This window comes from Bubalus kerabau, chromosome 3, assembly GCF_029407905.1.
Source record: "Bubalus kerabau isolate K-KA32 ecotype Philippines breed swamp buffalo chromosome 3, PCC_UOA_SB_1v2, whole genome shotgun sequence".
NCBI classification, from domain to species: Eukaryota; Metazoa; Chordata; class Mammalia; order Artiodactyla; family Bovidae; genus Bubalus; species Bubalus kerabau.
The window spans coordinates 39,807,060-39,829,484 of record NC_073626.1 but is presented as its reverse complement, the minus strand read 5'-3'; the positions used below and the strand labels follow the sequence as shown (position 1 = coordinate 39,829,484).

The following is a 22,425-nucleotide window of genomic DNA, read 5'->3' as shown; positions in this document are numbered from 1 at the left end:
CACATTCATTCCAGGGGCTTGTAAGATTGTGATTCACTAGTTAGAAAAGAAAATAACTAGAACTTAAACTACTAATACCTTTACTGTATACTCAATTTGGGCTTCCCTTATGGCTCAGTTGGTAAAGAATCCGCCTGCAATGTAGGAGACCTGGCTTCGATTCCTGGGTTGGGAAGATCCCCTGGAGAAGAGAAAGGCTACCCACTCCAGTATTGTGGCCTGGAGAATTCCAAGGACTCTACAGTCCATGGGGTCGTAAAGACTGAGAGACTTTCACTTTAACTTTGAATTGTCCAGGTGGTGCAAGTAGTGAAGAACCCACCTACCAACGCAGGAGACATAAGAGATGCAGGTTCAATCTCTGGGTTGGGAAGATCCCCTGAAGGAGGGCATGGCAATCCACTCCAATATTCTCGTCTGGAGGAGGAGTCTGGTGGGTGGCAGTCCACAACACAGCAAAGAGTTGGACATAACTGACGTGACTGAGCACACACACACACAGTGTACAGAATACTAGAGGAGTACATGTATAAAATTTATAAATACATATATCAAGAGTGCCCACTTAAAAATCCTTTTTTAACAGCTTTAGCGAGATATGATTTGTCCATTTAACGTATACAATTCCACAGTTTATAGTATATTCACAGAGGTGTACAATCATCATCACAAAAAGTTTAAGAACATTTTCATCACCTCAGAGAGCAGGCTTATATATTTTAGCTATCAGACTCCCTACGTCCCCATCTCTTCAGTCCCAAGCAGTCACTATCTTCTGTCCTTACAGATTTGCCTATTCTGGACATTTCATATAAATGGAATCATATAATGTGTTATCTTTTATGACTAGCTTCTTTCACTTAGCATAATGTTTTCAAGGTTTATCTATGTTGTAACATGTATCAGCATTTGATTCCTTTTAATGGCTGAATAACATTCCATTGCATAGCTATACCATATTTTGTTTAGCCATTCATCAGCTGATGGACATCTGGGTTTTTTTTTCCCCTTTTGGCTACTGTGAATAATGCTCTGAATATTTATGTTCAATTTTTCATATGCACATGTTTTCATTCCTCTTGGGTACACACCTAAAAGTGGAATTGCTGAGTATAACGTAACTCCACATTTAAGCTTTTGCGGAACTGTCAGACTGTTTTCCAAAGTGGCCGTACCATTTTTACACTGCTGCCATCAGTTTATGAGGGTTCTAATTTCTCTAAATCCTTGTCAACACTTGTTGTTATCCGACTTTTTGATCCTAGCTATCCTATTGGGCATAAAGTGGTATCTCACTGTAGTTTTATTAATAGCATTACCTTGATACTAATGATATTGATCATTTTTTGATGTGCAATTTTTTTGTGTTTTAACTAATGGTGTGCATCATCAAGAAGTTGCAAGGCAAGGGGTATAAAGTCCCCCAGCAATTTCAGAGGCAGTTATCTAATGAAAGCCCCAGACCACATTCTGAAGTAAAAACATGAGCTCTTATTCAAGACATTTAGCTCCTTGTGGATGACATATAAACCAAGTCCAAAAGCATGAGAAACCAGTGGGGGAATCAAAGATCAACCAGATGTGAACGACACTTAGATACCTCCTCCAAATCAAGGTAGTTATATAACTCTGAGAAACATATGGAGAATCACCTCCAGTGATGCCACTGCTTAAGCTGATGGCTGGCTCAAGGTCCTGACGAACAGATGGTAGCAGCAAAGCTATAGTCATTTCCTGGCACACCATCAGCTATCTATGAATGGCAACCTTTGTGACAACTCTGAGAGAGCACCATATTAGCATTAGAGGCCATGGCCTGTGTCTGTATAAACGGCTTTCCCTAGTACAGAACAAAAAGAACGACATAGAATTTAAAAAATACAGTAAAAATAAGTAATTTAAAGATTTGCCCTTTTTTGGCCAAAAGTATATCCACTCTATATTTTGGTATTATGGGACAAAGGTGACAGTCAACATTTTACTTAGCAAAATTATTTTTGGAAATTGCACAAGTTGGGTGAAACCCGAAGTCTGGAAACTCTTACTTTAGTATATGCCTTCCACTCTATAAGAAACTACGGTCTCCCTAACTCACTCTATTCATTGCTGCTTTTATATGTTTATTCCTACTGCGTCCCTAACCCTAGAACACCAAGTTTTCAGATCCTGTGTATTTTTTAAGACCCTACTTCTTATGCAGTGAGTTAGTCACTCTGTCAGTTTACTCAAATATTTATTGAGCATCTGAGTGGAAGGCACCATGCTTGGCTGAAAGAATGAGAAGTGTGTGTGCCAAGATGATTAGCTCATGTACCCTACTCTCAAGGGTTTTATATACTAGCTCTCCATCAAGTCTTCAGACTGATGAACAATTTCTGAATCACATCACCTAAATGGAATGGTGAGGGGCCAGACAATTTAAAATCAGAGCTGCTTTGGAAAATCTACCACATATAGGTCACAGTACCTACTACAGCAGACAATCTCTAAGAGAAGGCTTGCTGGATGAGTCGCAGCTTTAAATAGGAAAGAGGTCAATAATAAAGGTTTGTACTTTAAGTGAGATCAGCAAAGCAGAGCTTCCTATCTTCCTAAATCTAAGAACTAATGTCAACAAACCTTCTGATTATTTTACCAAGAAAGAAAACACTCTAATGATTAATTCTTTTTAAACTAATCCTTTTTATACCTCTAACACCAGAGTGGTTGTTGCTGAATAAAAAGTCTCTTGTTTCTCTCTTTTTTCTTTCTTAGATTAGAGCCTTTCTCACTCTAATCCTCACCCTGCTGAATTTAATTGCCTTGGCAATGCCAAAACAATGTCTGATCCAAATAGGTCAGAATTGATCGCTCTAAACCAATTGGTTCCTTCATTAGCAAGAAAATGAAGTAAAGAGAAAAGGCAGGTGGCTCTCGAACAGGCAGCTGGGCTTCTGCTCCTCTTACAGTGTCTCTCTCTCATTAAAAGGTAGTTGATCGATCGGCAACTTGCTCAAAATCCACAAAAACTATTTATCACTCCTGACACAGACCTGTTTTAACAGGCCACTCAACTCAAGATCTGGACACCCCAGACTGTTTGTATGTGTGGTCACACTCCCCCCATACAGACCTCTCTGGAGATCATATGGAGAAAAAGAAGGGCACATCATCCAAACTCCCACCACCTGGCAGGGCACCAAGTAAAACCTTGAGTGACTAATCCCACCAACGAGTCTTAGGAGCAAAGGGCTCCCAGGGGGAGGCTCTAGAGTCTACAGCATGGTAAAGGCAGACGGGGAGGAACTAGTCTTAGTGATACCAGTAAGTGTGGAAGTAAGCAGGGATCTAAAAATATCAATTGTCACCAAAGGGAAGGAGAAGAAAACAAGGTGGGAAAGGTAATGAAAAAAAAAAAAGAGGAAAAAACATACACAGGAAAAGCACAATACATTCATATTGCACCACTTCAGTTGGTTGGGAAGCAAACTAAGGAAGAAAGCAGGCAGTTTTGTCAGATGGTCTAGGAAACTACTTTTCTGCCAGAATCAATGAGTCTCTTATTTCTGGGGTCATGTGACTGATAACATAACATACTGCTAAGCACTGCTTCAATCAATGCAAAACAGCCTAGGGAAGGGAGGTATTACTTGAATTTGACTGAGCATGAAGGCTAAATTCCACACTTGGCACTTTACATAAGATATCTTACTGAACCGGATGCTAATCTTATAAAAAGTCATTTCTATCTTCATTTCACACACTAATAAAAAGAAAAAATCAGAAATATAAAGTAATTTGTCTAACGACACACAGCCAGTAGTAAGTGGCAGTCAGAATCTGAATGTAGTTCTGTTCAATCACAAAGTACACGCCCTTTTAATGAACCTCCAGTAAGGAATTTGAAAATGAAAAAAGTAAATACAGAATTAACTTATGGGGCTTCCCTGATGGCTCAGTGGTAAAGAATCCACCTGTCAATGCGGGACACGTGGATTCGATCCCTGGTCCAGGAAGATCCCACGGCCACAGAACAACCTAGCACGAGCACCACAACTCCTGAGCCTCTGCTCTAGAGCCTGGGAGCTTAACTACCTACGTCTGGGTATCCTGGAGCCTGAGCTCCAAGAGAAGCAACGGCAACAAGCCTGCGCACCACAACGAGAGAGTAGCCCCCGCCTGCCACAACTAGAAGAAAAGCCCACACAGCAAGAAAGAGCCAGCACAGCCAAAATAAATAAAAATTATAAAACAATTAACTTATAAATTATAAAAATAAAAACATACAATATTTTTTAAAGAAAATGAAAAGAGTGAAAGGAACAAGTAACCACATGTTTGTGTACTTCCTCCCAGTGGGTTCTTGGTAACTAATCTCTGTTCTTCACATTCTTTGGGGAGGAAGCAGAGTTAGCATTGCTGGCAAGCTTCCTCTCACTTGCTGCCTTTCGATATAGCTAACAGGGTAGCTGAAGAGAACTGGCCTTAAACACAATCAAGGTCAATTTTCTCCTAAATTTCAAACCCAGAATCAATTTACTTACACTTCAGTTCAGTTCAGTCGCTCAGTCGTGTCCGACTCTTTGTGACCCCATGAACTGCAGCACTCCAGGCCTCCCTGTCCATCACCAACTCCTGGAGTTCACTCAAACTCACGTCCATCGAGTCGGTGATGCCATCCAGCCATCTCATCCTCTGTCATCCCCTTCTCCTCCTGCCCCCAATCCCTCCCAGCATCAGAGTCTTTTCCGATGAGTCAACTCTTTGCATGAGGTGGCCAAAGTACTGGAGTTTCAGCTTTAGCATCATTCCTTCCAAAGAAATCCCAGGGCTGATCTCCTTCACAATGGACTGGTTGGATCTCCTTGCAGTCCAAGGGACTTTCAAGAGTCTTCTCCAACACCACAATTCAAAAGCATCAATTATTCGGTGCTCAGCTTTCTTCACAGTCCAACTCTCACATTACTTACACTTACGTGTTAGTAATTCCTTGTGTTAACAGAATCAATATGTAAGTAAAACTATTCACTTTTCATACAATCTGAAGCTTTACCATAGTTACTCAGTAAAAAAGCACTTATCAATATATTGAATTTATTTAACATTCACAAAACACCTTCCATGTTCAAGGCACCCACTCAGCCTTAATAAACACTATTATAGTTACTAAACACAAAAATCAATTATCTGAAATGCTGCTGCATTGTTGACATAAAGAGGAATATTGGCAATATTTGAAATAGGAAGTGATCAAGAGGTATATTTTGGAAATAATCAGATTTATCACTAATAATAGACCTGTAGAGATGCTGAACCTCTCAAAATCTTTATTCCATCAAAAAGAATAGGAGAAAAAAGGAAGGAGAAAAGGACATTTATTAGGGGCCTATTATCTGCTGGGCGCTATGTCATGCCCTGGGGATTCAGAAATGAACAGACCAGGGCACTCCTCTGCAAGAGTTGAGTCTAGGAGAAGAGACAAGATGTCTGTTGTATCATCCATCCGTCATCCACCCATCCCTTCCTTTATCTTCCCAACCAACAACTATTTACTGAGAACCTACAGTGTGTTGCCAAGCCTTGTGCTGGGCACTGGAGAGACAACAGTGGACCAGAAAGACATGGTCTCTGTTCTCATGAACTCAGAGTCTAGTGTAGGAGACAAGCCAGGAAACAGGCAACTATGATGAAAATACGTAGCTGATGGGAGGACAAGGTGGTCTGATAGCAGGGAGCCATGGGTGGCAGGTAGGGTCGGAATATTATGGGTTAAGCGACATCAGAGTTATAAAGGCAAACAAGGAAAAGAGAAACAGAAGAGGGAACTCTTTGGGGTAATACAGAATAATATGTAGGAATGCCCAGATGCAGCAGGGCACGCTAGAATGACTTAAGGAAATGTTACATATGTGTGTACCCAGCCTCCAGCATGGCCTCTGATGGCTGTCTTCTGCTATTCAAGTTTTTGTGTAGATCCCTCCCATTTTAATATGGAATCATGAAAATAATGATATATATTTCTGGGACTAGGTTAAAAAAAAGAAGAAAACATGGTGGCTTCTGCTTTACTCCCTCTTGGATCGCTTTCTCTGGGGGAAGACGGCCACCATGCTACGAGGCCACTGCAGCAGTCCTCTAGAGAAGCCAATCCGGAGAGAAACTCAGACCTCTAAGAGTCAGCGTCAACGTGCCGACCATGTAAATGGTCGCTTTTAAAAGTGAATCACTGAAGCCTAGTCAAGCCTTTGGATGACTACAGCCATGGCTGACATCTTGACTACAGTCCTGTAAGAGAACTCAAGCTTGAATCATCCAGCTAAGTTACTCTCAAATTCTTAACCCATTAAAACTGTAAGGTGATAAATGTTTATTGTTAAGTCACAACGTTTGGGTAATTTGTTACCCAGCAGGTAAGTAACACACATAGTATTTGAGACAGGAGGGAGGACCTTGAGACTAGAAGCTAGACAGGTAGGCAGGGCCAGATCAAGTAAAACTTTGAACAAGATGGGTGTTGGACTTTCTCTTGCAAACAATGAGGAGTCACTGGAGGTTTTGAAATAGGAAAATGACAGGTTTGCATTTCACAAGAACACATGGCTATAGAATGGAAAATGGACTGAAGAGAAGATAAAACCAGAGTCAAAATGCTCAGTCATATGTTGATGCAAATTTATTTTTTGTCATCATTTTACTACAATTCTTTTTTTAAAAATTAATTCATTTTTTATTGAATTGATTCTAGGAGTCTCTCAACGTCCTTCAACTTTCTCATTAACCCATGCTGCATTGCACCCTGTGGATTTGGATAAAACATCATACAGCTTTCTGAATAGTTGTCAAGGGGGTACAGGAAGCACAGAGAAACTAGCTCCCCATGGGGTGAACTCAGATTAATGGAAAACAGAAGAGGGAAGGAAACTGTTTGCTGGACAGTCTGCTGTGTGTCTCTACAGTGGTGGTGAGGGAGCCAGCATGGTGGGCATCCCCGGTAGCTCAGCTGGTAAAGAATCTGCCTGCAATGCAGGAGACCCCAGTTCAATTCCTAGGTTGGGAAGATCCTCTGAAGAAGAGATAAGGCTACCCACTCCAGTATTCTTGGGCTTCTCTGGTGGCTCTGATGGTAAAGAATCCACCTGCAATGCAGGAACCGCGGGTTCGATCCCTGGGTAGGGAAGATCCCCTGGAGGAGGGCATGACAACCCACTCCAGTATTCCTGCCTGGAGAATCCCCATGGACAGAGAAATCTGGTGGGCTACCGTCCATGGAGTCAAAAAGACGGACACCACTGAGCAACTAAGCACACACAGCACACAGCAGCCAGCATGATGCACTACATCATCATTTTCCCTTATCTGGCCTTTGCCCTCATCATTCTGGGCTGGAACCGACCAAAGACAATGTCAGGACTCTAATCCTTGCTTCAGATTCTGTATTTTATAGTTATGATGCTGAATATAGTAGCCAGTAGCCATAGCTGGTAGAAATGTGACTAGTCCAAATTGAGATATGCTGCAAGTATAAAATCCACACTGATCTTTGAACTTGTTATTTGATAATAATTGATACTGTTATTTGTGACAACATGGATGAACATAGAAGACATTATGCTAAGAAGGACAAATACTACTGCAGCTGCTGCTTCAGTCGTGTCCAACTCTGTGCGACCCCAGAGACGGCAGCCCACCAGGCTCCCCTGTCCCTGGGATCCTCCAGGCAAGAACACTGGAGTGGGTTGCCATTTCCTTCTCCAATGCATGAAAGTGAAAAGTGAAAGTGAAGTCTCTCAGTCGTGCCCGACTCTTAGTGACCCCATGGACTGCAGCCTACCAGGCTCCTCCATCCATGGGATTTTCCAGGCAAGAGTACTGGAGTGGGGTGCCATCGCCTTCTCCGGGACAAATACTACATCATATCAGTTATATGAGGAATCTAAAACAGTCAAACTCACAAAGACAGAGAGAGTAAAACAGCAGTTACCAGGGGAGGAGAAATGAGGCAGTATTAGTCAAGGTGTACAAAGTTTATACAAGATAAATAAAACCTAGAGATCTACTTATGGTACGGTGCCTACAGTTAACAATACTGTATTGCTATACATAAATATTTGCTAGAGAGAGTTATGTTAAGTGTTCTGATCATTATCACCATCATAACAGTTAAAAACAACAACAATAATAATAAATAAAGAGTACAGGAGAAAACTTTTGTAATGATGGATAGCATAGATTTTTGCCTTCATGGGCATATATAAATTTATTTCCAAACTCATCAAGTTGTATACATTAAACGTGTAGAGTTTTTGTATGTGTGTTAAAATATAATAAATGGTTTCAAATATTGATTACATGTTGAGTTGATTGTATTTTGGATATAATGGCTTAACTAAAATACATTTCTAAAATTAATTTTACTTGCTTCTTTTTGCCTTTTTTAATGTAGCTACTAGAAAATTTTAAATAATATATTTCTATTGGATAGCACTGTTCTAGAGAACCGAGAATAATACAATACATAATTTAGTCAAGAAAAGAGCAGTGAGTTATTGCAATGGATATGTAGAAAAGAGGATGGATTTAGAAAAGAATTTCATGAGGAAGAATTGCCATAATTGAAACAGCTGGACTGGGAACAGGGAGGAAAGAAAGGTGATGCCCAGCTTTCGGGACGGGGCAACTGAGAAGTCTTTTCCTGAGATGGGAATGCAGGAAGACCGCCATGGTGGAATGTAAAGTTAATCAGCTTTACGTATTTTGTTGTGAGCTGGGGTGCTACATATCACTCTGAGGAAGCTATGCAGTGGCCAGTGTGCTTGTGGGATGTGCATGAGAAAGATCTAAGCAGGAGTTGAAGTCTTTTATCGAATGATGCCGCTTGAGTCCATGAGATTGCCAGGGGAGAGTACACAGAGTGAGAAAAGCAGAGAGCACAAATAAACAAATACATTAAAAATATTGTTCTAGCTTGTGATTGGTGTCATACCAAAAACAGAGCAGGATCAAAGGACAGTGAGTGATGGGATAGGGTTGGGGGACTATTCAAGCCTGGGGGTAACTGAGATGGGAGCAAAGAAGAATGCAGGACAGAGAAAGTATATCCTGTGTAGAAGAAATACCAAGTACAAATGCGGAGAGTTGTGAAACAGCCAGACAAGTTCAGGGAAACAGCAGGAGCCTGGAACACAGACAATGAGGAACGGAATGGGAGCAACCACGTGAGCATAGAGTGGGCAGATCATGAAGAGCTTTGTGTTTTAAGCTAAGGACCTTGGACTTTATTCTATGGGCAAAGAGGAGTCCTGAAAATTTTTAGGTAGGGGAGTGACATTTGATTTTTATAATATTCTTTAAGGTACATGCTCTTAACTGAAAGAAGCCCTCATTCACTTGGCCCTGACATTTTCACTGGGTTCCATGGAGCACAATCTGAAAACCCCTGAACTCGATGACTTCTCTAGGCTTTAAGATCTACAGTCTATAGTAAAAGATTTGGTAAGAAAAGTTTAAAGTTGTTGAGCCAGTTTTACAAGTCTCCTCGCTCTCCTTCCCCCATCCTCCTTTCTCATTCACTCACTCTCAGATAATAATAAGCATGGTAAGACTAAATGCCAGGGATATGAGGCTATACCAAGGAACTATTACTGTTCATTTTGCAGCAGCATATCACATATTCAGACAAAATGCCAGGAAAAAGAATACTCTCTTGTTGTCATTGAACAACTCAAACTAAAAAGATATAATGAAAGTCACAGGCTGATTATCCAGCAAAGGCCTCCTCCAGGCACTTTCACCATCCTCCACGCACTGCTCTTCAACCCTTAAATGACTCCATTGCCCACCTACCCTTCCCTCACAGGTAAACATGTCAGGAAAAGGAGGAAACCACAAAACAAGTTAGCTGTGATAATGAAGGAGAAGAAAATCAATCTAATGGTTGAAAGGCAGCTTAATAATCTGCTTATTTCAACTATATAAGTCTAAGAAATTATTATTTTTTCCTAATTTATTCTTATATCCATTTTTTAAAAAGTATTTTATTTTACAGCTAGGACAGTGACTTGCCCAGAGTCACACACTCCCTGCTCCTCTGAGTTCAGAGTCCTAGTTATCATGTTACTTTCATTCCACTGAGATCTTCTAAGATGAAATACATTTCACAATGCTAAGATGGAAGAACATTTGTTTTCACTAGGGAAAGGTTTGCTTTTCAAATAAATGGTATCTAACAACAGCCTTCACCAGTGTTCCTTATAATACAATAGCAGGTCCTAAGGAGGGAAAAATTTGTAAACACTTTGCGCAGCACTGCGAAATGACTGTTTCAAAAGCCGAATGAGTTTCCGAATAAAAACTAAATTAAACTCACTATAAAAAACTTTTCAATGGACCATATCTAAATCCCACTGACTTCTTAAATCTTTCTGGACTTTATGTAATACTACCCAAATACAGAATATTTAGAATATCTGGAAGTAAAGCTCTAAATCTTAAAATCGCCTATTAGTTGAACTATAAATACTATATGCATATATTAAAATGAAAAGCAGTGGTGCAACAGAAAGAATGCTGGATATGAGACTATGAAGACTTCAGTTTTGCTATGCTACCAACTCATTGTGTGGACTGTACAATTTATTAGGTTGGTGCAAACGTAATTGCAGTTTTTGTATTGTTGAAATTTGCCATTTGATTTTGGAATACATTCTTTTTATTTTTTTTGGAAGACATTCTTAATAAATGTGGTCATGTTATAACATTGTTATATATATATATAACATGTTATAACATCATTTTAACGCACATTTCTTGCTTTATGTATTTTTGCTAATGACTTACTACTTGTTTATTTTATATGTATTTTGGACTGTGGAAATGATGTAAGACAAAAAGCAAATTCAAGTGATTTCCTTACTGGAGTTCAAAATGGGTCCTAAAACATGGAGACAACTCACAACATCAACAACACATTTGGCCCAGGAACTGCTAATGAATATAGAGTGCAGCAGTGGTTCAGAAAGTTTTGCAATGAAAACGAGAGCCTTGAAGATGAAGAGCATAACAGTGGCTGGCCATCAGAAGTTGACAACAACCAACTGAGAACAATCATAGAAGCTGATCGTCTTACAACTACACAAGAAGTTGCCCAAGAACTCATCATTAACCATTTTGTAGTTGTTCGGCATTTGAAGCAAATTGGAAAGGTGAAAAAGCTTGATAAGTGCATGTCTCATGAGCTGACCGAAAACAAAAAACAAACAAACATCATTTTCAAATTTTGTTTTCTCTTATTCTATGAAACAACAAGAAACTATTTCTCAGTTGGACTGTGATATGCAACGAAGGAGGGAAGAGGGTTCAGGATGGGGAACACAGGTATACCTGTGGTGGATTAATTTCGATATTTGGCAAAACTAATACAATATTGTAAAGTTTAAAAATAAAATAAAATTAAAAAAAAAAGAAAAAGAAAAGTGTATTTTATACAACAATAAGCAATGACCAGCTGAGTGGCTGGACCAAGAAGAAGCTCCAAACCACTTCCCAAAGCCTAATTTGCACCAAAAAAAGCTCATGGTCACTTTTTGGTGGTCTGGTTGCCCATCTGATGCACTACAGCTTTCTGAATCTTGGCAAAACCATTAAATCTGAGAGGTATACTCAACAAATAGATGGGATGTACCAAAAACTGCAATGCCTGCAGCTGGCACTGGATAACAGAAAAGGCCCTATTCTTCTCCATGACAACGCTGGACTACACGTCGCACAATCAACACTTCAAAAGTTCAACAAATTTGGCTACGAAGTTTTGCCTCATCTGCCATACTCACCTGGCCTCTCGCCAAATGACTACCACTTCTTCAAGCATTGACAACTATTTGCAAGGAACACATCTCCACAACCCTCACGACGCAGAAGATGCTTTCCAAGAGTTCATCGAATCCCAAAGCATGGATTTTTAAGCTACAGGAATAAACAAACTTATTTTTTGTTAGCCAGGACATGGAAGCAACCTAGATGTCCATCAGCAGATGAATGGATAAGAAACCTATGGTACATATACACAATGGAGTATTACTCAGCCATTAAAAAGAATACATTTGAATCAGTTCTAATGAGGTGGATGAAACTGGAGCCTATTATACAGAGTGAAGTAAGCCAGAAAGAAAAACACCAATACGGTATACTAACGCATATATATGGAATTTAGAAAGATGGTAACAATAACCCTGTGTACGAGACAGCAAAAGAGACACTGATGTATAGAACAGTCTTATGGACTCTGTGGGAGAGGGAGAGGGTGGGAAGATTTGGGAGAATGGCATTGAAACATGTAAAATATCATGTATGAAACGAGTTGCCAGTCCAGGTTCGATGCACGATACTGGATGCTTGGGGCTGGTGCACTGGGACGACCCAGAGGGATGGTATGGGGAGGGAGGAGGGAGGAGGGTTCAGGATGGGGAACACATGTATACCTGTGGCGGATTCATTTTGATATTTGGCAAAACTAATACAATTATGTAAAGTTTAAAAATAAAATAAAATTTAAAAAAATGTGTTGATTGTAATGGTTCTTATTTTGATCAATAAAAATGTGTTTGAGCCTAGTTATAATGCTTTAAAATTCAAAACCCGAAACCGCGATTACTTTTGCACCAACTTAATACTTAACCTTCCTGAGTGTCAGTTCCCCTGTTAGTAAGTGAGGTTACCAGTGAGCTAGTAAATAACTTTAATTCCCTATTATATGCTCACCAACCATTCTGGATGGGTTTGATTACCTACAGCAAAAACTGAATTGCCCACCCCAGAGTCTATTTTTCTCTTCTTAGTAAAATAACCTTCATTTTATTTTTTAAGCTTTGCACATAGCTGCCTACCTGGGAAAAAACAAACAAACAAACAAACACAATTTCCAAACTCTCTTGCAGGTAGCAAGAAGTAGCCATTTGAATATGTTCTGACCAAAGAGATGTAAGGAAGGATTGTGCAAGACACCCAAGAAGGTTTCTTAAAAGTTGCTGACTCAGCTAAGAAATACACTCTTTTGCACTTATTCCCTTCTTTCTCCCTGCTATCTGGAATTCTGTCATGATAGTTGGGAGTCCCATCAGCCATCTTGGATAAGGAGGCAATCTTGAAAACAGAAGCTAGTATTAATGATGGCAGAACAGAAAAAAGGAACCAATTTTCACATTTTCGTGGAATTACCATAGCAGTCCCAGGGACTATGATATAGTTCCAGTCCTATATTCAACCTGTTTTTACATGAGGATATTACTCTTGTGTGGGCTTCCCTGGTGGCTCAGTGGTAAAGAATTCACGTGCCAATAAAGGAGATACAGGGTCAATCCTCCGGATCGAGAAGATCCCCTGGAGAAGGAAATGGTAACCCATTCCAGCATTTGTGCCTATAAGAGCTCATGGACAGAGAAGACTGGTGGGCTACAGTCCATGGGGTCGCAAAAGAGTCAGACATGACTCAGTGTGCTTAAGCCCATAACATTTTTGGTTTTTTGTTATATGCAACTGAGTTCTAGATGATACAGTACCCTTCCCATGCGATCTCATAAAACTCTACATTTCCCTCATTTTAATACTTATCATACTTGTACAGTAATTGCTTTTTACTTGTCTGTTTCCCCAACTAGACTTTAATTTTGGTGAGGGGAACACTGCATCTATGTCATCTACTGTTGAAACCACAGTGCCTGGCATATGGTGGATAATAAATACCCGTACAATGATTGACAACTTTCTCTGCAAGAAAAGGAGAAAGAAGAAAAGACAAAGGAAGGTGTGATAATCAATGCATTAAGGCATCTGTCTGTTTCACAGAGTTACTGGAAGACAGAATAAATCAGCATATGTAAAAGCACTATAAATTATAAAGTATATCACATGTAGATTAATTGCATATAAGTGAGAAAAAATATATTACCATACCTCTTAGTTATACTGAGGTCATTAGAGTTATTCAGCAGTTCCTCTTCCCCCTAGGTTTTTCTCCATTATAGGGACCATTCTAACCCTTTAACCCTCTCCTAAAGCACTCTACCCAACCCTTGCCTGATTCACTTTCAGATGTGACTCTACCTCCTACTTTATGAGGAAAATGGGGGCCATCAGACAGTGTGTCTTCTAATTCTCCTCCTTTGCACTGTATTTCCCCATTCCTGTCACTTTTCCTTTTCAATGACTACCTTTCCACTTCTGTTCCTGATCCCACACTGTCCTGCTTCCTTCACCAATTCTTTTCTCCATCTGCCCTATCAGATACTACTTCTCTCTAGAATCTTTAGATCATGGCATATGGTCCCATCACTTCATGGCAAATAGATGGGGAAACAATGGAAACAGTGACAGACTTTATTTTCCTGGACTCCAAAATCATTGAAGATGGTGACTGTAGCCATGAAATTAAAAGACACTTGCTCCTTTGTGAGAAAAGCTATGATAAACCTAGACAGCGTATTAAAAAGAAAAGACATTACTTAGACAACAAAAGTCCGTCTAATCAAAGCTATGGCTTTTCCAGTAGTCATGTATGGATATGAAAGTTGGACCATAAAGAAGGCTGTGTGTCAAAGAATTGATGCTTTTGAATGTGGTGTTGGAGAAGACTCTCGAGAGCCCCTTGGATTGCAAGGAGATCAAACCAGTCAATCCTAAAGGAAATCAATCTTGAATATTCATTGAAAGGACTGATGCTGAAGCTTCAATATGTTGGTCACCTTATGCAAAGTGCCAACCCACTGGTAAAGACCCTGATGCTGGGAAAGATTGAAGGCAGGAGAAGAAGGGGAAGATAGAGGATGAGATGGTTAGATGGCATCACCGACTCAACGGATGTGAGTTTGAGCAAGCTCCAGGAAATGGTGAAGGAAAGAGAAGCCTCGTATGCTGCAGTCCACGGGGCTGCAGAGAGTCCGACACAAGTGACTGCACAACAACAACAACAACAACAACAACAACAATCTTTAACAGCTCTAACAGTTTAAGTTAAGTTAAAGCTCTAAAAGCTTTAACAGTAACAGTGGTTACTTCCTCTCAGATCAGATCCTGAAACCACACATCTGTTGTTACCCTATTCACTTTGTAAGCAATCATCCCCTCTCGCCTTATTTTTCTTGAACTCACAGTTCATACACACTCTTTCCACTTCATTTCAGACTTAGCTTCTCTAATCTACCCTTTTCCTCCCTTGCTCCACTGAAACTGATCTTAAGATTTATACACTGAAAACCACAAGATATTATCTAAAGAAATTAAAGATGATCTAAATAAACGGAAAACTATCCTGTGTTCATGAAATAGATGATTTGATATTGTTTTGATGACAATATTCTCTAAAGAGATTTACAGATTCAGTGCAAAACTTTCAAAATCCTAGCTGTATGGCAAAACCAATACAATAAAAAAAAAAAAAAATCCTAGCTGGCTTCTTTGTAGAAACTAACAATCTCATTCTAAAAATCATATGGAAAGGATCCAAAATAGCCAAAAGAATCTTAGGGGGTGGGTGGAGTAGAGGACTCCAACTTCCTGATTTTAAAACTTACTATAGAACCACAGTAGTCCAGATAGTGTGGTTATGTCATAAGGATAGTAGAATGCAACCCAAAAATAAACCCATACACCTAAAGTCAATTGATTTTTGACATGGGCGCCAAGACAATTCAGTGGAGGAAAGAATAATCTTTTCAACAAATGATGCTGGGACAACTAATATCCACATGCAGGAAAATGAATTTAGATTCCTACTTCACACCACGTAAAAAAATTAACTCAAAGTGGATCAAAAGCCTAAACATAAGAGTTATAACTGTAAAAGTCTTGGAAGAAAACCAAGGTATGTATATTCGTGGCCTTGGATTAGGCAATAGTTTCTTATATATGAAATCTGAAGCACAAGCAACCAAAAAAAAATTGATAATTTGGACTTTAGCAAAATATACTTTAGTATTTCAAAGGAGATTATCAAAAAAGTAAAGGACAACCTACAGAATGGAAGAAAATATTTATACATCATCTCTCAGATTAGGGCCTAGTATCTAGAATATGTAAACAGCTCTCATTGATGCTTGGGGCTAGTGCACTGGGACGATCCAGAGGGATAGTATGGGGAGGGAGGAGGGAGGAGGGTTCAGGATGGGGAACACATGTATACCTGTGGTGGATTCATTTTGATATTTGGCAAAACTAATACAATTATGTAAAGTTTAAAAATAAAAAATAAAAAAGGCAAAAGCTAGAAAGGAATAAGACTAAAAGCCATTTGTGAGATACAATAATTCTTCTGAAAAGGACATTATATATCTTTCATGTTTTAAAAAAAAATAATAATTATTATTTATTAAATAATAAAAGACAAATAACCCAATTAAACAATGGACAGATAAACAACAAATAACTCAGTTTAAAAATGGGCAAAGGATCTAAATAAGATACTTCTCCAAAGAAGATATACAAGTACCCAAGAAGCATATGAAAAGATGCTCAACATCATAACTGCAAATCAAACTATAATATACCACTTCACACCTACAAGGATATCTAAAATCAAAAATTCTAAAACCATGAATGCTGAGAAATCAGAACCAATACACACCAAAGGTAGAAATGCAAAATGGTACAGCGGTGAAAAATAGTCTGGAAGGTCCTGAAAAAGTTAAACACAGAGTCAGCACATGACTGTGCAATTCATATGTCCACACAAAAAGTTGTACATAAATACTGATAGCAGCATTATTTATAATAGCTAAATGATGAAAAGAACCCAGATATCCAAAAATTGATGAATGGACAAATAAAATACTGTATATCTATACACTGGAACATTATTCAGATGTAAAAAAGAACAAAGTACTGAAACATAATATAACACAGATAAACCCCAAACACATTACGTTAAATAAAAGAAATCAGACACAAAAGCCATATATTACATGACTGCATTTGTATGAAACGTCTAGAAAAAACAAATACATAGAGATTTAAAGTGGTCTAGTTGTTGCCAGGGATTGGGTGGAGGGGTAAAAGGGAGTGACTGCTTATGGGTGGGGGGTTTGTCTTGGGAGTGATGAAAACATCACATTAGATAGTAGTAAAGATTGCACAACCTTATGAAAATGATGAGCTTTATGGTACGTGAATCATATCTCAACAACAAAATATTTTTTTAAAAGGTAGCTAATGTTCAAGCTGGTTTTAGAAAAGGCAGAGGAACCAGAGATCAAATTGACAACATCCGTTGGATCATCAAAAAAGCAAGACAGTTCCAGAAGAACATCTATTTCTGCTTTATTGACTATGCCAAAGCCTTTGACTGTGTGGATCACAATAAACTGTGGAAAATTCTGAAAGAGATGGGAATACCAGACCACCTGACCTGCCTCTTGAGAAACCTTTGCTTCCTGTCTGAAATTAATTAAATGAAAGAGCAAAAAGAAATAGTCAAAGTGTTTTATTTTTTAAAGACTTTAGGATGAATTCAGCTTATTTTCTAAAGTGAACCCCACTTAAATGAAATAATAAGTTAGTTTGCCAAAGCCCAAATGAACATCAACAAGATTCATTTTCATTTCATTGATAAACATCAAATATGGACTCCCCCTAACATCAAGCAAGCCAAATCCTTCCAACAGGAAACCAATTCTAGACAGGGTTCTTTGTAGCCAAGTATGGATCCTTTAGGCAATTACATGGTCTTTTCATCAATGAGGTTCTTGCCATAAGCTACCTTGTATTATATCTTGTGAGAAGTAGCATAGTCTCACAAAGCACAGACTCTAAGGACTAGGCTGCCTGGATGTAAATCGTGGCTCTAGTATTTGCTAACTCTGTGACCATTTTGGGCACCAAAATCGCTGCAGATGGTGATTGCAGCCATGAAATTAAAAGACACTTACTCCTTGGCTGCTTAAGTCACTTGAGTCGTGTCCGACTCTGTGTGACCCCATAGACGGCAGCCCACCAGGCTCCCCCGTCCCTGGGATTCTCCAGGCAAGAATACTGGAGTGGGTTGCCATTTCCTTCTCCAATGCATGAAAGTGAAAAGTGAGAGTGAAGTCGCTCAGTCGTGTCCGACCCTCAGCGATCCCATGGACTGCAGCCTACCAGGCTCCTTCATCCATAGGGTTTTCCAGGCAAGAGTACTGGAGTGGGGTGCCATTGCCTTCTCCGTATTCCTTGGAAGGAAAGTTATGACCAACCTAGATAGCATATTTAAAAGCAGAGACATTACTTTGCCAACAAAGGTCCATCTAGTCAAGGCTATGGTTTTTCCAGTGGTCATGTATGGATGTGAGAGTTGGACTGTGAAGAAAGCTGAGAGCCGAAGAATTGCTGCCTTTGAACTGTGGTGTTGGAGAAGACTCTTGAGAGTCCCTTGGCCTGAAAAACAATCCAAACAGTCCATCCTAAAGGAGACCAGTCCTGGGTGTTCATTGGAAGGACTGATGCTGAAGTTGAAACCCCAGTACTTTGGTCACCTCATGCAGAGTTGACTCATTGGAAAAGACCCTGATGCTGGGAGGGATTGGGGGCAGGAGGAGAAGGGGGACAACAGGGGATGAGATGGCTGGATGGCATCACCGACTCGATGCACATGAGTTTGGGTGAACTCTGGGAGTTGGTGATGGACAGGGAGGCCTGGCGTGCTGCAATTCATGGGGTAGCAAAGAGTCGGACACAACTGAGTGACTAAACTGAACTGAATATTTCAAAGCAGCAGTAGGCCCAGTTGGGTAAACTCACTAGATAAAGAAACGGGATAGACAAATTTGCATCTTCTCAGGCAGAGTTCCAAAGCAGAGGATGCATTCATTACTTACAGCACAGCTAGGACAATGGAAGAAGAGTCAGATATTTAAAAACAGAAAGCTTTAGCCCAAAGCAAGTCAATAAAAAAAGAAAACAAAATCCTACACTACTAAACACATATTCCTGAGCATGCCTGGCATGCATGGGATCTCATTCTGCCAAAAACCAAATTCAAAACAAATACCAAGATTCTGGGGAGGGCAAAGCTCAAACAAGCAAAAGCATTTCTGGTTGTTACCAGCCAATATGGGAAAATAAACAGATGTGTTTCATTCTGGGCTAGCTATTATCAAATTGGCCCTGGCCAGCAAAGCAGGGGAGAGATGGGGGATGGTTTTAAAGTCCCCCACAGAGGTGAAAAGGTAGAGCTCAGCTTCAGAGTGGCCCTCACTTGAGACACTTTCTACCTCAATCAATTCTCTCAGAAAAGAGGCAAACTCAGAAATCCCTTCAGATTAAAGCCCTGACCCTTTTCTTTTCAGTATTTTAAAATTCATACTGGGAAGCAGCTCAGGCAGGAAACATGGCTATAATTGCTGAGCCTTTGAGTGCTTACTGTCCATCGTTACCAAGTGATCCTTGTCAGATTCATACCTCTAAACAATCAAGAGGAATCAAAGTCATAATGTGAGAGTTTCAGGAACAAATACAAAACGGCCTGATAGTTGAGGCTTTGGCTTGTGCAGTTCTAGGAATGTACTGTGATCTCTGGCTTCTGTCCAGAGTGCTAAAGAGAAGGTCTTTGTCAAAAGAAGGGCCTGGCCCCCTCAACTGACCTGGGCAGGGCTGTCACTAGACGTGTATCACCCACTTTGAACCTTTTTAAGAAAACAGATGCCCTATAACTGAAGATAATTTGGAAATTGGCACAATAGTTAAAAAAATAAATCCAATTGGACAGTCGGTGTAGGGCTCCTGCCAACTTCTGGTTTCTTGCCATAGAGAGTAATGATTCCTGTCAGTCACTTAGAAAAAGAATAGCTTCTAGAAAAGCCAAATCACCATGACCTAAAAACAGCAAACCTGCATCAGCACATAAAAACTTTCCAGAAGCCAGAAGTCTGAAAAATCAGATTCAAATCCAGAAGCTTAACCTCTGATCCAATATTGAAGCTATAATGAGAAGTAAACTATAAAACCACATTAATTATGTTACTGATTCTGTTGTTAAAAAAAGAAAGAAAACACAGATAGGTTGTATTTCCAGTGTGAATGAGACATTGTTTTGACAACTTCAATTATTTTATCAAGATTTGCCTATAATTTCTAAAAGCTGAATATCTTCATATAAATAGAAGCCAATAACATCAGGAAAAGTAGCCATAAAGCCTACTTGTGTTTCCATTTTAATCATAAATATTTTAGTGATTTTTAACCTGCTAAGCAATTCAACATTTAGACTAATTTTACATGCCACATATGTGCAACAGTTATAAATTAAAAATTTTTAAAGCCTCTTGTGGGGAGTTAAGAGCTTGGCAAAGGTTTTGGGGAGTGGGATGCAGTGTGGGTGTTTCATAGTTCAATAATAGTGGCAAGAATGCCACAGGGTTATGGGTCCAGCAGACATATTACTAGTAAACTACGTGTCAAGTGGGCTAAATTTTAGGCTTCTTAACCCAGAATCTGAAATTACATGCATTGGGTGTGTTCACAGGTCCTTAGGTTAAGGGCTGGGAAGATAGGGAAAAAAATTCTTTGCAACTCTGTGGGTGGGGGATGTAGCACCCTCTTACAAATCACTGGCTTCAACACAGCTCTACCATTTTAGAGCCCCAGAAAAGAGTAACTGTAAAGAGCATCGGCACAGCCTAAAGGCAAATTCTTTGCCAAGTTGTAATTTTGATCTGTAGTCTGAGAATTGATTTTTAAAATAATCTCCAAACTCTACTGGCTACGAACAAGTGTAAGCAAGCCCTGCATCACACTGTATAGGAATATATATACATTACCATTCCATTCCATTTCTTGTCAGAATTGGCACTTGGAAAGGCTGCTTAAATCAGGGAATTAAGTTTTCTTACAGTAAGGACTTGGCACACCCATTCCAGAGAATTTAGTGGTAGAAGAAGGACTGGGAAAACAATTTTCTGATATACTCAGCCTCAGAAACGGTGTCAGAAGGTTAAAGGGCTGATGCTGGATGTGTGATCTCATTCGATGCACGATACTGGATGCTTGGGGCTGGTGCACTGGGACGACCCAGAGGGATGGAATGCGGAGGGAGGAGGGAGGAGGGTTCAGGATGGGGAACACATGTATACCTGTGGCGGATTCATTTTGATATTTGGCAAAACTAATACAGTTATGTAAAGTTTAAAAATAAAATAAAATAAAAAAATAATAATAAAGTCAAAAAAATAAATAAAAAAATAAAAATAAAAAATAAAATAAAAGCACATGTAAAAAAAAAACAAACAAAAGAAATGACACTGGTGGAAGTTAAAGTTTCTAAATGTATTGTATCATCTGAAGATAATAATCGCCCTGGCCAGGGAGGCAGGACAGGTACTTTTATCACCTTGCCCAAGGAAGCTGAAGGACCAGTCTGAGAAAGATTCACACAACTAGTTAAGTGGCAAAGCCAGATCCAGAAATGAAGTCTTCAGAGTCCAAATTCTCTGTATTATTCCTGCTATCTGACTACTTTTGTAAATAACCATAAGAAGATAAACGAGGGGACAGAGATGAGACTGAACAAAGAACAGAATAAAAATCTATATTGCCCAGATAAAACCATAATTCAGAAAGACACATCCACCCCAATGTTCCCTGCAGCACTACTGACAACAGCCAGGACATGGAAACAACCTAAATGTCCATCAACAAAGGAAGGGATAAAGACGATGTGCTCTCTATATATACACACACACATATACATACAATGGAATACTACTTGGCCATAAAAAGGAACAAAATGCTGTCACTTGCAGAGATGTGGATAGACCTAGAGACTGTCATACAGAATGAAGTAAGCCAGAAAGAGTAAAAACGAATATTGCATAATATCACTTATATGTGGAATTTAGAAAAATGAAACAGATTAACTTATTTGCAAAGCAGAAACAGAGAAACAGATGTGGAGAACAAACTTATGGTTACCAAGGAGGGAACAAAGGGTTGGGATGAATTGAGATATTCGAATTGACATATATACACTAGTATAAAAAATAGATAACTATTAATATTGAGAACCTACTATATAGCACAGGGACTCTACTCAGTGCTCTGTGGTGACCTAAATGGGAAAAAAACTAAAAAAGGAGATAAATATATATACATACATATATATATAAATATACATATCACTGATCCACTTTTCTGTACAGCAGAAAATACAACATTGTAAAGCAACTATACTCCAATAAAAATTAATTTAAAAATAAAACCCATTTGGAATAAAGTGAAAAAAATTTACATTGCACCTGAATATTTCTCAGATTTTAACTTTATTTTCCTACAGGTCTGGAAAATAATTTACTGACCACACTTTAACTGTTTAAACTTTTATTTTCATTTTGAATCTAACTTGTAACACATCTGTTGATCACATAATAAAATGAAATTGCTAGAGATTAGGCAATGAGTTGTTTTCAGTACATTTCCACATTTGTTCCCAGT

At 39.2% G+C, this 22,425-nt stretch overlaps 1 protein-coding gene across 16 annotated transcripts in view; it reads right to left on the bottom strand.

Annotated features, from left to right (window-relative positions):
• Window positions 1–22,425, bottom strand: part of BTBD9 (BTB domain containing 9) — a 410,213-nt gene that overhangs the window by 197,649 nt on the left and 190,139 nt on the right. The window lies entirely within an intron of this gene.